The sequence below is a fragment of the Paralichthys olivaceus genome, chromosome 18 (assembly GCF_024713975.1).
Source record: "Paralichthys olivaceus isolate ysfri-2021 chromosome 18, ASM2471397v2, whole genome shotgun sequence".
Taxonomy (NCBI): Eukaryota; Metazoa; Chordata; class Actinopteri; order Pleuronectiformes; family Paralichthyidae; genus Paralichthys; species Paralichthys olivaceus.
In genome coordinates this window covers 2,283,530-2,299,184 of record NC_091110.1, presented here as the reverse complement: position 1 = coordinate 2,299,184, position 15,655 = coordinate 2,283,530, and the positions used below count along the sequence as shown (strand labels likewise).

The 15,655-nt window shown below is 47.4% G+C and overlaps 1 long non-coding RNA gene across 1 annotated transcript; it reads left to right on the top strand.

Moving 5' to 3' along the window:
* Positions 1-40: 40 nt before the first annotated feature.
* LOC138405447 (uncharacterized) lies at positions 41-3,093 on the top strand. The gene is made up of 3 exons (XR_011239186.1): positions 41-130; positions 979-1,735; positions 2,584-3,093. It is a non-coding gene; the product is annotated as an uncharacterized lncRNA (long non-coding RNA).
* The last annotated feature ends 12,562 nt before the right edge of the window (positions 3,094-15,655 follow it).

Here is a 15,655-nt window from a genome sequence, read left to right as displayed (position 1 = left end):
ATCTTCTTACCGTGAGTTGAATTGCTTGCAGGTCCTGTTGCACAGATGAGGGGGATAAATGTTGAGATCACATGAAGGCTAAATAAAATAAATCAAATAAAAGTGGGTTTTAAGAATCAACCTATACGAGGTGATACATTTTGCCATCCTGATCTCCTCAGGGAGGTTGTTCCAAAGTCTGGGAGCATGTTTTCGAGTATCTGTTAAAATCCTGGCATCCGCATTTTGGATGTGTTGAAGTGAGGAGAGAGATTTTGTGCTGCAGACGGAGAAAAGGGAGTTGCAATAATCTAAACATGTTAATATAAATGCATGAATGACTGTTTCTAGGTTTTTGGCAGAGAGAAAGGGCTTAATTTTAGAATTCTCCCAGAGTTGAAAGAAGGATGACTGATAGATTTGATGTCGCTGTTCAAAGTGAGGTTGTCGTCAAATATAACACCAAGTTTTCTACACTGGGGAGTAATGAGATGTGAGTGAGGACCTTGCATGTTTGTGAGTTCGCTGTGTGAGGAGTTTGTAGCAATCAAAAGTATTTCTGTCTTTTTTGGGTTCAGCTGAAGGAAATTATGTGCCATCCAGTTTTTTGAATATCTGTGAAACAGTTTAGAAGTGGAGAGATTTCATTGAAGTTATTGGGGTTAAAACTGAAGTAGACTTAAGTGACATCTGCATAAAAATGAAAAATGATGTTAGGGAACTTATGAGGTGGCTAAATGGTAACATGTAGATAATGAACAGAATCGGGCCGAGCACCAAGCCCTGAGGAACCCAACCATGCAGCCTAGAGGAGTAGGACCTAGCTTCCCCAATGCTGACACAGAAGGTCCTGTCTCTGTAAACGGGACAAGAGGATGGTGTGATCGACTGAATCCAGTGCCGCACTAAGATCCAGGAGTATTAAAATGGAGGGGCGTCCAGCGTCAGCAGCTTAAAAGACATTTCTGAGTGACACCACCCTCAATCAACCTATACGAGGTGATACATTTCGCCATCCTGATCTCCTCAGGGAGGTTGTTCCAAAGTCTGGGAGCATGAATGGCAAATGCTCTGTCACTTTTATCCATAAGCCAGGACTTTGGAACAACCAGGTGGGCAGCATTTGAGGATCTCAGGGCTTGTGATGATATATATATTGTTAAAAGGTCAGTTATGTAGCTTGGCTTTAAAAGTGATAAGTACAATTTTAAAATCTACTCTAAATCTAACAGGGGGCCAGTGCAAAGATGCAAGAATGGGTGTGATATATTCATGTTTTCGAGTATCTGTTAAAATCATTGCAGGATATTGCTGCTTTTATAGTTGTACTGACTTATTTAAGGTGTGTACATTCTTCATGTTATTCAGACTGACACCCACTCAGGAGGGGCGTCCAGCGTCAGCAGCTAAAAGGACATTTCTGAGTGACACCACCCCCATGTCAATCAGAAACAACAATGCAGTGTAACAAGTCATACAAACTTGTGGCTGTTTTGCATATTACTGCTTCTATAGTTGTACTGACTTATATAAGGTGTGTACATTCTTCATGTTATCCAGACTGACACTCACTCAGTAATTCCTTAAAACAGCTCCACTCTCCTGGTATCTCCAGTATTATTTATTATCTTCTTACCGTGAGTTGAATTGCTTGCAGGTCCTGTTGCACAGATGAGGGGGATAAATGTTGAGATCACATGAAGGCTAAATAAAATAAATCAAATAAAAGTGGGTTTTAAGAATCAACCTATACGAGGTGATACATTTTGCCATCCTGATCTCCTCAGGGAGGTTGTTCCAAAGTCTGGGAGCATGTTTTCGAGTATCTGTTAAAATCCTGGCATCTGCATTTTGGATGTGTTGAAGTGAGGAGAGAGATTTTGTGCTGCAGACGGAGAAAAGGGAGTTGCAATAATCTAAACATGTTAATATAAATGCATGAATGACTGTTTCTAGGTTTTTGGCAGAGAGAAAGGGCTTAATTTTAGAATTCTCCCAGAGTTGAAAGAAGGATGACTGATAGATTTGATGTCGCTGTTCAAAGTGAGGTTGTCGTCAAATATAACACCAAGTTTTCTACACTGGGGAGTAATGAGATGTGAGTGAGGACCTTGCATGTTTGTGAGTTCGCTGTGTGAGGAGTTTGTAGCAATCAAAAGTATTTCTGTCTTTTTTGGGTTCAGCTGAAGGAAATTATGTGCCATCCAGTTTTTTGAATATCTGTGAAACAGTTTAGAAGTGGAGAGATTTCATTGAAGTTATTGGGGTTAAAACTGAAGTAGACTTAAGTGACATCTGCATAAAAATGAAAAATGATGTTAGGGAACTTATGAGGTGGCCAAATGGTAACATGTAGATAATGAACAGAATCGGGCCGAGCACCAAGCCCTGAGGAACCCAACCATGCAGCCTAGAGGAGTAGGACCTAGCTTCCCCAATGCTGACACAGAAGGTCCTGTCTCTGTAAACGGGACAAGAGGATGGTGTGATCGACTGAATCCAGTGCCGCACTAAGATCCAGGAGTATTAAAATGGAGGGGCGTCCAGCGTCAGCAGCTTAAAAGACATTTCTGAGTGACACCACCCTCAATCAACCTATACGAGGTGATACATTTCGCCATCCTGATCTCCTCAGGGAGGTTGTTCCAAAGTCTGGGAGCATGAATGGCAAATGCTCTGTCACTTTTATCCATAAGCCAGGACTTTGGAACAACCAGGTGGGCAGCATTTGAGGATCTCAGGGCTTGTGATGATATATATATTGTTAAAAGGTCAGTTATGTAGCTTGGCTTTAAAAGTGATAAGTACAATTTTAAAATCTACTCTAAATCTAACAGGGGGCCAGTGCAAAGATGCAAGAATGGGTGTGATATATTCATGTTTTCGAGTATCTGTTAAAATCCTTGCAGGATATTGCTGCTTTTATAGTTGTACTGACTTATTTAAGGTGTGTACATTCTTCATGTTATTCAGACTGACACCCACTCAGGAGGGGCGTCCAGCGTCAGCAGCTAAAAGGACATTTCTGAGTGACACCACCCCCATGTCAATCAGAAACAACAATGCAGTGTAACAAGTCATACAAACTTGTGGCTGTTTTGCATATTACTGCTTCTATAGTTGTACTGACTTATATAAGGTGTGTACATTCTTCATGTTATCCAGACTGACACCCACTCAGGAGGGCGTTCAGCTTCAGCTGCTAAAAGCAAGTCGTTCAATATTTTCAGGAGTGCAGTTTCGGTGCTGTGGTGGGCCCTAAAACCAGACTGAAGGGATTCAAACAATGAGTTTTCTGATATAAAAGCTAAAAGTTGATTTGCAACGATCTTCCCAAGGAAAAGAAAGTGATGGGTCTAAAGTTCTTAAAAATCTATTAGAACCAGGTGATAAGAGAATACTAAAACATAAGTTACACGGGGTTAGCCCGTGCCCTTTAAGAGTAAGATACACACCCGTACCCAGCAGGCAGGGCCAGATTTACACTTCGCTGTACCCTGGGCAACAATATTCAAGGGCCCCATGATCACGACCCCGGGATCACCATAATCTGGCAAAATACTGAATAAATTACAGTAATATGCAGTAAATATACTCAATACTTCGGTAACTAACTGTCATCAAGTGCATTTTGATGTACAGATGTGCAAATGCTCATAGAACTACAAATGCACCACTATGTCCTCTTGTCAAGGCCACTCACTCACATATGATGTTATGAAAACAAAACACATCAGCATCAGTATAATCTGGCAAAATTGACCCACTACATAGAGAGGAAAGGAAGTGTCCTCCATTTTCACAAAAAAATAAATAAGCAACCACTTTCAAAGTATCAAATATTTATTTAACAACACCTATTCACAACACAAATGTATTAAACTGATAGAACCATCACAGAGGAAGTCCACAAACAAGACAAGGACAATGAAGTTATAGTGCAATATAAACATTAACATAAACAGAAATGTGCCTGTATTCTCTCAACAACAATAAATAATTTACAGCATTTTCATGGAGCCACCACAGGGAAAAATTTAATAAAATGCAGTATCATCTGTATAATTTTAACTCGTTTTAAAACAGAAAACAACCTGTCACATCACAACTCAACAAGACAGGCAAGGGTTAAACATTTTAGTGCAAGTTAAACATTTGGAAATCTTTCAATTTCTCTCAATTAGACAAGACAAAAAGAAATGCTACATTATCTGGCAAAATTCACAATTTTAATCCTAAATAATGGGGAAGTGCATGTTTAAATTGTAAATGCTTGATTTCATTTGGCAAACACATCTTACACCGGCATTTTTCTGGACTTGAATGTGCAAACTGGTGTACAATATCTTCGAAATCAAGGGCACCAACAAGTTCATGTTCGATGGCCAAGAGAGAAAGTGCAGAGAGCCATGTCTGTGACATTGTGGTCCTCAGCTCATTTTTAACTCGTTTCAAAACAGAAAACGACCTCTCACGCTCACAGTTAGACACAGGCAAGGTTAAAAACAGTCTTAGTGCAACATTAACATTTAGAAACGTTGTCTTAAATCCATGTCTCTCAAGAGCTTGCAGCAGCTGTACAGGTGAAGTCTCATTCTTCAGGTGAAGTGCTTGAACTGAATAAGTTCGTCTGACAAGGAACCATCCAGATCTGTCGGATAAGTGGAGCACAGCTTAGCAGCTCTTTCACGCACATCACAATCATTGCAGTCCCTCTCAAATAAAACTCCAAAGAGGTCATACACGTGTGTAGGCTTCAATGCGCTTGGATAGGCACGAACAAAGTCTGTCAATGATGACATAATATGTTTCAACCTTAAATCTCTGACTACTATCGGTAAAAGCTACTTCACTGTCATCACCAGACTAGTCTGCAAATTTCTTTCTTTTTCTCACACGTCGAGTGTCAAACTGGTAGTTTTGTGTGGCACTAACAGTGCGTGCAGATTCTTCGAGCTCTGCAAACTGTTCTCGTAGAGTGCCAACATATGAATGTAGTGACCGCAAAAGGCCAAGAGCAGTAGCTAAATCTATATTGCTTCTTTGGAGTTGGTCACTTGTTGCCTTAAATCTATGCAGCACCCGGTTCCACAACATAGTCATTATTACTGTCTCATGTTCATCAAGTTTTGTTACCAATGCAGCAGCTTCGAGTTTGGTTTGTGTTTTCTCATCACAGTCTGAGGCTATTTTGGCTAATGTATCTCTGATTGCCCTGTAATTCTCATTGAGAGCTTTTGTGGAGTCTGCTCTGCAACTCCATCGAGTGCTGCTGAGGGATTTTAGAGTGTATCTAACATAATGTTTGCTGTTATGGAAAACTGTATTCCAGCGATGTGTTGATGTGCTGCAAAATGTATACAGGGACTGCAACAGTTCAAAAAAGGAGTTAACCTTTTTTTAATGGTGGTGGAGACAGTGGCATGGCTCGGGATGATGGTGTACAATGTCCGGGTGCAGGCCCTGCCACCACCCCAACCGCTGCTGTGATTGGCAGTGCACTGGATGGTAACATGGACCATCCTGATGGGGCACAAGGCACAGGCCCCTTCGGGGTCTCCTCAAGCGCCACCGCAGAGGCATCCACCACAGCGGTATCCACCACAGCGGTCCATGAACCCAACATTTGACCCTGACTTCTCTAGCACACCACGGCAGCAGCAAGGAGCGCACGCTGTGCTACCAGACAGTTTTGGTGCAGGACGGAGCCTATCTACCACCTCGCAGGGATTAATTGGGCCCAGGATTGCGCTTGCACCGCTAAGCTTACCAAAGTTCTCTGGAGACAGGAGAAGCTATTGGCGATGGAAGAATAACTGGGGGACCCTTCAAGCATTAGCAGAGCCCACGGGCTCCCCAGAGTGTAGGCTCTTCCACCTGCTGGACAGTATCGCTGATGCAGTAAAACGTGAACTCAGACTGTCTCATTGCCGTACTGCGGAGGAGGTCTTCCGGGTTTTGGAGGACTGTTATGGGGACATGTCGCAAATAGCAGACGACATTGTACTGGAACTACAGGATTTACCAGCTGTCCGCAACAACCAACCAAGAGAGACTTTGCAATTGATCCAAGCGGTGGAAAGGGCGCTGTTGGACCTTATAGACTTGGGTTGTGAGGACGCCATAAAAAACCAGTTGGTGATCCGGTCACTTGAATGTAAGCTACCGGACAGCATGAAGGAAAGGTGGCTCTTGTACCGGTGTGATGCAGCCAGCAACGTCAACCCGCATAACCGGTTCGACAAACTATGGAAGTTCCTGAGAGATCAGAAGACGGTTCTGGTGCAACTGGAGCAGTTACAGATCACGAGACGACGAGCTCTGCCAGAGCAAGTGAACCAAGCCCTCGTGAAAACCCTAAGGAAAGACTGGGGGTCCAAAGGCCGGAGAGGCGTTCATTTACCAAGGCCATGGCAAGCGAGGCGAGAGAAGAACCATTGCGAGATCCTTGCAGTATGTGTGGCGAAGAGGGGCATACTGGACGATTATACCACTGTAAGGCATTTAAAAAGGCCAATCCAGTAGAGCGGAGGGCTCAAGTTAAAAGGACCAAAGCCTGCCCCAAATGCTTGGATCTACATGGGAGGGACAGTCCGTGCAAGACAAACTTTCTGTGCCGCAATGACGAATGCAAAAGAGGTGATGCCCCTCCAGATCACCACTTCTTCCTGTGCCTCAAATCACCAGCAAAAAGGGACACTGCTAGGGCGGAGACCAAGGGGGTAAAGAAGAGAGAAACGCGCGGTCCGACCGAAGAACAAGAGGCTTTGTTTGCTAGTTTAGGACTGACCCCAGAGCAGCTGGAGGCTGTTTGTAAGGCTTGCACAAACAAGGTGTCTTCAACAATATGTGCTGGCAAAGATCTGGTGGACGAGGGTGGTCCGAAAGAGCACCCAGTCCTCATGATGTTGGTGGAGGTCACGACCAAGAGAGGAGACTGGGTTGGGGCCCTAATCGATCTAGCCTCCGATACTAACTATATCACTCACCAAGCAGCAGAGAGACTTGGATTGGCAGGTGAGCCAATCACACTGGTAGTATACGGTGTGGGTGGTATGGAGGCGAGGGTTGAGACAAAGAGGTACCGTGTTAGCATGAAAGTAGCCACGAAAAAGGGGACATGAGCTCCATGAGATGCTCTGCTATGGTCTAGAGGAGATTGCCAGGTTGGACCATGCAGTGGCCTCGGAGCGCCTGGAGAACTTCTTCCCTGGTGTTGTCAAACCGGGGGAGCTGACCCGCCAGGAGAAAGTTGAGTTGCTTATCAGTACCCGGGAAGGTCGCCTTGCCCCCCAGTGGATGATGAGGTGCGGCGATCTGGTGTTGTGGGATGGTCCACTCGGAAAGACTGTCAGTGGCGTGCATCCTGACCTCTTTGAGAATGTTGAGGTAACTGCGCGCCACTCATCAACCCACTTTGCATGCTCCATGAGGGCAGAGGCCAAGAGAGTCGAGGTCATCCATAACTACTGCTCCGAGCTAAAGAGCAGCGTTGAAGTAGGAACCATGGCTGCGTGCAATGCTGAGATCATCAAGTGGATGCAGTGGGACAGCATTGGGGCCGCCTGTAACCCTATGTGTGGTGGGTGTCGTTGTGGCAAGTGTGCCCCTGGAGGGAAGGAGATGTCGCTCGCTGACGAGCATGAGTTAGAGATCATCAGGGGAGGTCTGGTCTTCAAGTTAAGCGACAGCCACAGTGATAAGCCCCACTGGGACGCCAGGTACCCCTGGAAAGAGAACCCTGCCACCCTACCGAACAATCGTGAAGCTGTCAAGGCAGCGTTTCTGAAATCCGAGAAGCACCTGGAGGGGGATCCGAAGTGGAAGGAGGCATACGCGAGGCAGGTGCACGACATGGTAGCCAGGGGGGCCGCAATCAAGCTTTCCAAGGCTGCGATGGACAGTTGGAACGGAGCTGTGTGGTGGGTCAACCACTTGACAGCACCCAACCCACACTCTGTCTCCACCCCAGTGAGACTAGTCTGGGACAGCAGCCGGGAATTCAAGGGTGTTAGCCTGAATGGCATCCTGCTAAAGGGCCCAGATGTCTTGAACCCCATCCGGGCAGTCCTGATCCATTTCCGGGAGGGGGAACATGCTGCTGTTGGAGATGTGTCCAAAATGTACAACTCGGTGTGGTTGGAGGATCAGGAAGTGCATTTCCATCGATTCCTGTGGAGGGACTCTCCGGCGGACGAAATCGAGGACTATGCAGTGGTACGGGTGAACATGGGCGATAAGCCGGCTGGATGTATCGCCCAGGTGGCAAAGAGAGAGACCGCCCATCTGCCACAGTTCGCGGACAAAGTGGAAGAAAGACATGTCATAGTAGACAACGCCTACGTGGATGACATTCTGGTGTCCCACAATGACTCCCAAAGACTGAGCGAGATTCTTCAGGGGGTTGAGGCCATTCTTGCAACCGGGGTTTTTTACCTTAAGCCGTGGGTGCGGTCTGGCCAAAGTGGGAGGCAAAGTAGTGTTCCCACCAAAACTGAGACTATCATGTTGCCCAACCAGTTACGCGACGAGGATAACAAGGCCCTGGGAGTGGGAGTTAACGTCTCTGCAAGAAAGAAAAAGATGTGCACCGAGCTCGACCTCACTATGGAGGACATAGAGGAGAAGACGCCAGATCCCCTTACCCGTCGTATGTTACTAAGCCAGGTAGCCGGGCTTTATGACCCCCTTGGTCTGGCAACGCCCCTGAAACAGAAGGGCGTCATTCTTGTCAGGAGGGCCTTCCAAGAGGCCGGGACATTGACTAAGGATACGTGGGACAAGCCACTGTCTGGTGAGCTGCGCGGGAGGGCGATAGAGCTTTTCAAAGAGTATGCCCAGCTGAGTACCATCACTTTCCCCAGGAGTATTACACCATCCGGCTGGCTGGGCAAACCCTGGGGGATTATGTTTTCCGATGGGAGCTGTGACTCTTATGGGGCGGTTCTCTACCTGCGCTGGGAAACCTCAGAGGGTGTTGTGACCCGGCTCGTGGAGTCAAAGGCTAAATTGACCCCCCTTGACCAGAAGGGCGATGCTGTTAAAGCGGAGATCTGCGGAGCCGTCTTTGCCACCCGCCTGAAGAAGTACATACTTACGCATGGGCGGTTGAAAGTGGGTAGGTGGTACCACTTTGTCGACAGCCAGACTGTGTTGGGAGCAATCCAACGGGAAAGCTATGGGTTCCAGACTTTCTTTGCTAACCGTGTGGGGGAGATCCAGGAGGCCGGACCTGTAACAGATTGTTGGTGGGTCCCTGGTCAGTACAACGTGGCCGATCTTGTCACAAGAGGGTGTTCCCCTAAGCAGCTTGATGGTCACTCCTTGTGGCAGAGAGGTCCCGAGTTCCTGACTAGGGCGGTAGAGGAATGGCCCATGAAGTCTGCTGCGGATGTGGCCTCTGGTACCAGGGAGGTCGTGAGTAAGCTCCAAAGGAAAGCTTTCTCTGCCACCATTACAAGGGCGCAGGCAAAAAAGTTGTCTGCATCAGGCGGTCCCACTGGTGTGGGTGCCATGGTTGGGGGCACAGTGATCACGTGGCCTCCCGCGGTCGACAATAAGGGACCCTCGCCAGATACTACCACAGGGTCTTCATCAACAGCATCTAGAGCCTGCAGAACGAAGAGGTTTTGGGGTTCGGCTCTTGTAGGACAGGTGAATCTTTCGAGGTTTGCTACACTAACTAAACTCAAGAAAGAAAAGAACAGTGGGAGGCAGGACTTACAGTCCAGGAGCGAGAGGAGGCATTCAAGGACTTGTCTCGCTGCCCAGACAGGTGTGACCTTTCCCACGACGACACTCAACCGTCTGGTTGTGAATAAGGACAGTGAAACGGGTCTCTTGTTGTGCCATGGCCGGATCCAGTCAGTTGATAAGGGAGGACCTGGGGTTCCGCTGGTCCCCTACAAGGAGCAGATCAGCACCCTCCTTGCCGAAGAAGCCCACCGTGCCAACCATGAAGGCGTAGCCGGTACCCTGCTTCGGATGAGGAAAAGAGCCTGGGTGGTGCAAGGCCCTAGAGTCGCTCGCAGATTTGTGGACTTGTGTATTCATTGTCGGAAGCGCAGAGCCAAGCTATGCTCTCAAGTTATGAGTGGTCTCCCTTCTGTACGCACCGGGCCAGCAGCTCCTTTCGAGTACACAACGCTGGACCTGTTCGGTCCATACACAGTCAGGGACATTGTGAGGCGGCGCACGAAGAATAGGGTCTGGGGCATGGTTTTTAGTTGTATGGCCTCGAGAGCGATCCATGCAGATGTGGTCGAAGATCTGTCGACTGAGGGCTTTCTCAGAACTTACCAGCGATTTACCGCCCTAAGAGGTCATCCCAAAAGGCTCTGGTCCGACCAGGGCACCAACTTCGTGGAGCCAGACCTGCGCTGGAGGATCTCTACAGTTTCCTGGCGGGTATCGACAAGGAGAAAGTCCAAAGGAGAGCGGTTGTAGCTGGGACTGACTGGATGTGGGAGTTTAGCCCAGGGGACTTGCCTCATCGGAATGGGGCAGCAGAGGCAGCTGTCCGCGTGTTGAAGAGGTCGTTGAGCAGTGTCGGTGAAGAGGGCAACTTGACCATCCTGGAGTTCCAAACCCTCCTCTATCTGGCTGCCAACCTTTCCAATGAGAGACCGATCGGAGCCAGAGCCCAGGTTCAGGAGGAGACTGTGGACGTTGTGACACCGAACTCTTTGTTGTTGGGTCGGGCGGGGCCCAGAGGTGACACCCAGGATTTTGAATTCCCCACCTACCCGTTCAGTCGTCTGCGAGCAGTCCAGGTGGAGGTGGATAAGTTTTGGAGACGTTGGAGCCAGTAAGCAGGACCTCACCTGTTCGTTGGGCAAAAGTGGCATGCTCCGGCCAGAAATGTCACCGTCGGAGACCTGGTGTGGGTTGCAGACCAAAACGCCCTCCGGGGTCGATTCAGGCTGGGTCGTGTCGAGGAGTCGTGTCCAGATGATGAGGGTGTTGTCTGAGACGTCAAAGTGAGGATTTGTCATAGCCTCCCCATTGGCCTGTCCCAAGTAAGGAAGGACAAGGAGCCGTGTCCTTCCACAATCCTACATAGGGATGTCAGGAGGCTGGTGGTGTTGCTGCCAGTAGAGGAGCAGGAGGGGGTTTCGCTTACTTCCCTAAGTACCTAAGAGGTGCTAGGATTGTGGGACTTGAATGCAGGACTTGGGTTGTATCTGTTTCATTGAAGAGTTGTATGCTGTTTCTTTATTATGTTACCTGAGTGGTTTTGCATGTTCTGTGTATTGCGATATGTATTGAGGATAGTTATTGTGGCCTACTTGGTCAAAGACGAGTAGCCCAAGTGGGAGGTGTGAAGTTATTCAACATTTGTGTAATAGCGACCTCTTGTGGTAGCAAACCCCCCTGTAGGTTAATTGGGGCGGATGTATCAACCTGCCGGATCTTCTTTATATGCTATTGTTTTAACTGGTGAAGCTGAGCTGGTGAGTTAAGAGATGCATACACTTTTCTTATAACTTATTGAAATGCTATAAATATGTTCATGTAGACACATTATACAATGGATAATATGTCTGTGTTATTAATAGTGTGGTTTTGTGTTCATTTTATGTCTTTTCAGTTGATTACCTGGCGAACGGCACGGTTACTGTTCATTTACTAGTTAGCCTAGCATGTGTACATAGGAATGCTAATAAACGCTTGAAAGACAGTAAACGGATGTCCGAGCTTGAGTGAGACACTGTTCCATCAGTTTAGAACACCCTATACGGTGGGAGTTATTAGGTTAATGTAGCTAGCTTAATAAAACCGTACAGTGGCTGTGGATGGGCTCAAACCCAATGAATCTTTCCACTACTCTGCCATCTGCACTGACAAAACGAAAAACAAATGTGAGCTGATCTATGTGTGCTAAATCTGGAGTTGAGTCAATGATTACAGAGATACAGAGATATTTAGCGTGTCTGATTTCCTCTGCTATCACTTGCTTAGTTTTGTCACCCATTAATGAAATAAATTCTTCACACACAGTTGAGGACTTACATGTCCTACCTCTACCCTTATTGCCATGCTTCTCAAGGTGCTCCTTTAAAAAGGGGTCAAACTCCGCTATAAGTTCAAGCAGTCCCAAATCCTCGACAGTCCCAAAGATCATCTTTTGAGAAGTTTTAACAGAATTTCTGGTTAAACAGTTTAAGGTGCAAAGTTGTGGTGGATTTATCACATCAGTATTGTTGAAATTGATTATAAAACAAGTCCTGATCTTGTTTTTTTAAAGTCTTCCTCAATCCTGACAACAGAAGAATAAAAGAGATCTTGCTTCACTTTACTACAGATGCTGATAAGTCAATATGTGGAGAGGAAGATGGGATTTCTCACCCAAAAGCGATGCAGTAGAAGATGAGCAGAGTGATGCTCCTGGATTTGAGGGAACCATTAAACATTTATTTAATGGGCACCAGGCCCTGCAGGTTAAACCACAGAAATGATTTCAAATGACACTGAGAAATAAAGAGGAAATAATTAATCAGCACTTATCAATAGTGGGGCAATCACAAAAGTTAAGTTCGGATCAGATCAGTTTTAAGTCACAGATCGGATCATGTTTCAGATCAGCAGTTTCATAATGAAACAAACAAATGTACATATCCCATATTAATATAAACACTCTATAGGTGAGTGTTCTGCTCTATTGAGTCCTTCTGGAGTTGCCTTCTGTGCTATTTGCCTCATGCTCACTCAGTCCATAAAACTCATAGTTCCAGGTGCAGCCTTGTGCGTACTCACAAGTGGCATTAAGAGCAGTTCTCTCACAAGAGAAAAATTCTCTGTGGACACTGTGAAGGAGTCAGTGTGGAGGGGCCAGTGTGAAGGAGTCAGTGTGAAGGAGTCAGTGTGGAGGAGTCAGTGTGAAGGAATCAGTGTGAACGAGTCAGTGTGAAGGAGTCAGTGTGAAGGAATCAGTGTGAAGGAATCAGTGTGAAGGAATCAGTGTGAAAGAGTCAGTGTGAAGGAGTCAGTGTGAAGGAATCAGTGTGAAAGAGTCAGTGTGAAGGAGTCAGTGTGAAGGAATCAGTGTGAAAGAGTCAGTGTGAAGGAGTCAGTGTGAAGGAATCAGTGTGAAGGAGTCAGTGTGAAGGAATCAGTGTGAAGGAGTCAGTGTGAAGGAGTCAGTGTGAAGGAATCAGTGTGAAGGAGTCAGTGTGAGGGAGTCAGTGAGAAGGAGTCAGTGTGAAGGAGTCAGTGTGAAGGAGTCAGTGTGAAGGAATCAGTGTGAAGGAGTCAGTGTGAAGGAGTCAGTGTGAAGGAATCAGTGTGAAGGAGTCAGTGTGAGGGAGTCAGTGTGAAGGAATCAGTGTGAAGGAGTCAGTGAGAAGGAGTCAGTCTGGAGGAGTCAGTGTGAAGGAGTCAGTGTGAAGGAGTCAGTGTGGAGGAGTCAGTGTGAGTGAGTCAGTGTGAAGGAATCAGTGTGAAGGAGTCAGTGTGAAGGAGTCAGTGTGAAGGAGTCAGTGTGAAGGAATCAGTGTGAAGGAGTCAGTGTGAAGGAGTCAGTGTGAAGGAATCAGTGTGAAGGAGTCAGTGTGAGGGAGTCAGTGTGAAGGAATCAGTGTGAAGGAGTCAGTGAGAAGGAGTCAGTCTGGAGGAGTCAGTGTGAAGGAGTCAGTGTGGAGGAGTCAGTGTGAGGGAGTCAGTGTGAAGGAATCAGTGTGAAGGAGTCAGTGTGAAGGAGTCAGTGTGGAGGAGTCAGTGTGAAGGAGTCAGTGTGAAGGAGTCAGTGTGGGGGAGTCAGTGTGAGGGAGTCAGTGTGAAGGAGTCAGTGTGGAGGAGTCAGTGTGAAGGAATCAGTGTGAAGGAGTCAGTGTGAAGGAGTCAGTGTGGAAGAGTCAGTGTGAAGGAGTCAGTGTGAAGGAGTCAGTGTGGAAGAGTCAGTGTGAGGGAGTCAGTGTGAAGGAATCAGTGTGAAGGAGTCAGTGTGAAGGAGTCAGTGTGAAGGAATCAGTGTGAAGGAGTCAGTGTGAGGGAGTCAGTGTGAAGGAATCAGTGTGAAGGAGTCAGTGAGAAGGAGTCAGTGTGAAGGAATCAGTGTGAAGGAGTCAGTGTGAAGGAATCAGTGTGAAGGAGTCAGTGTGAAGGAGTCAGTGTGAAGGAATCAGTGTGAAGGAGTCAGTGTGAGGGAGTCAGTGTGAAGGAATCAGTGTGAAGGAGTCAGTGAGAAGGAGTCAGTCTGGAGGAGTCAGTGTGAAGGAGTCAGTGTGAAGGAGTCAGTGTGGAGGAGTCAGTGTGAGTGAGTCAGTGTGAAGGAATCAGTATGAAGGAGTAAGTGTGAAGGAGTCAGTGTGAAGGAATCAGTGTGAAGGAGTCAGTGTGAAGGAGTCAGTGTGAAGGAATCAGTGTGAAGGAGTCAGTGTGGAGGAGTCAGTGTGGAGGAGTCAGTGTCAAGGAGTCAGTGTGGAGGAGTCAGTGTGAGGGAGTCAGTGTGAAGGAATCAGTGTGAAGGAGTCAGTGTGAAGGAGTCAGTGTGGAGGAGTCAGTGTGAAGGAGTCAGTGTGAAGGAGTCAGTGTGGGGGAGTCAGTGTGAGGGAGTCAGTGTGAAGGAGTCAGTGTGGAGGAGTCAGTGTGAAGGAATCAGTGTGAAGGAGTCAGTGTGAAGGAGTCAGTGTGGAAGAGTCAGTGTGAAGGAGTCAGTGTGGAAGAGTCAGTGTGAGGGAGTCAGTGTGAAGGAATCAGTGTGGAGGAGTCAGTGTGAGGGAGTCAGTGTGAAGGAGTCAGTGTGAAGGAGTCAGTGTGAAGGAGTCAGTGTGGAGGAGTCAGTGTGAAGGAGTCAGTGTGAAGGAATCAGTGTGAAGGAGTCAGTGTGGAGGAGTCAGTGTGGAGGAATCAGTATGGAGGAGTCAGTGTGAAGGAGTCAGTGTGGAGGAGTCAGTGTGAGGGAGTCAGTGTGAAGGAATCAGTGTGGAGGAGTCAGTGTGAGGGAGTCAGTGTGAAGGAATCAGTGTGAAGGAGTCAGTGTGGAGGAGTCGGTGTGAAGGAGTCGGTGTGGAAGAGTCAGTGTGAAGGAGTCAGTGTGGAAGAGTCAGTGTGGAGGAGTCAGTGTGAAGGAGTCAGTGTGGAAGAGTCAGTGTGAAGGAGTCAGTGTGGAGGAATCAGTGTGAAGGAGTCGATGTGGAAGAGTCAGTGTGAAGGAGTCAGTGTGAAGGAGTCAGTGTGAAGGAATCAGTGTGAAGGAGTCAGTATGGAGGAGTCAGTGTGAAGGAGTCAGTGTGGAAGAGTCAGTGTGAAGGAGTCAGTGTGAAGGAATCAGTGTGAAGGAGTCAGTGTGGAAGAGTCAGTGTGAAGGAGTCAGTGTGGAAGAGTCAGTGTGAAGGAGTCAGTGTGAAGGAGTCAGTGTGGAAGAGTCAGTGTGAAGGAGTCAGTGTGGAAGAGTCAGTGTGAAGGAGTCAGTGTGGAGGAGTCAGTGTGGAAGAGTCAGTGTGAAGGAGTCAGTGTGGAGGAGTCAGTGTGGAAGAGTCAGTGTGAAGGAGTCAGTGTGGAGGTCCTGGCGTGGAGCTGCTGTCGCTGTCCAGCAGGGGTGGTGCTGAAAAGCTGCAGCTGAGGCCTCGGTCTCTCGGGCCTCTCACACCTCAGCTCACCAACAAAATTACACTAACACTGATGTTCTGAACACACACACCTCACATAGAAACACACATAACACACGTGTGTGTGC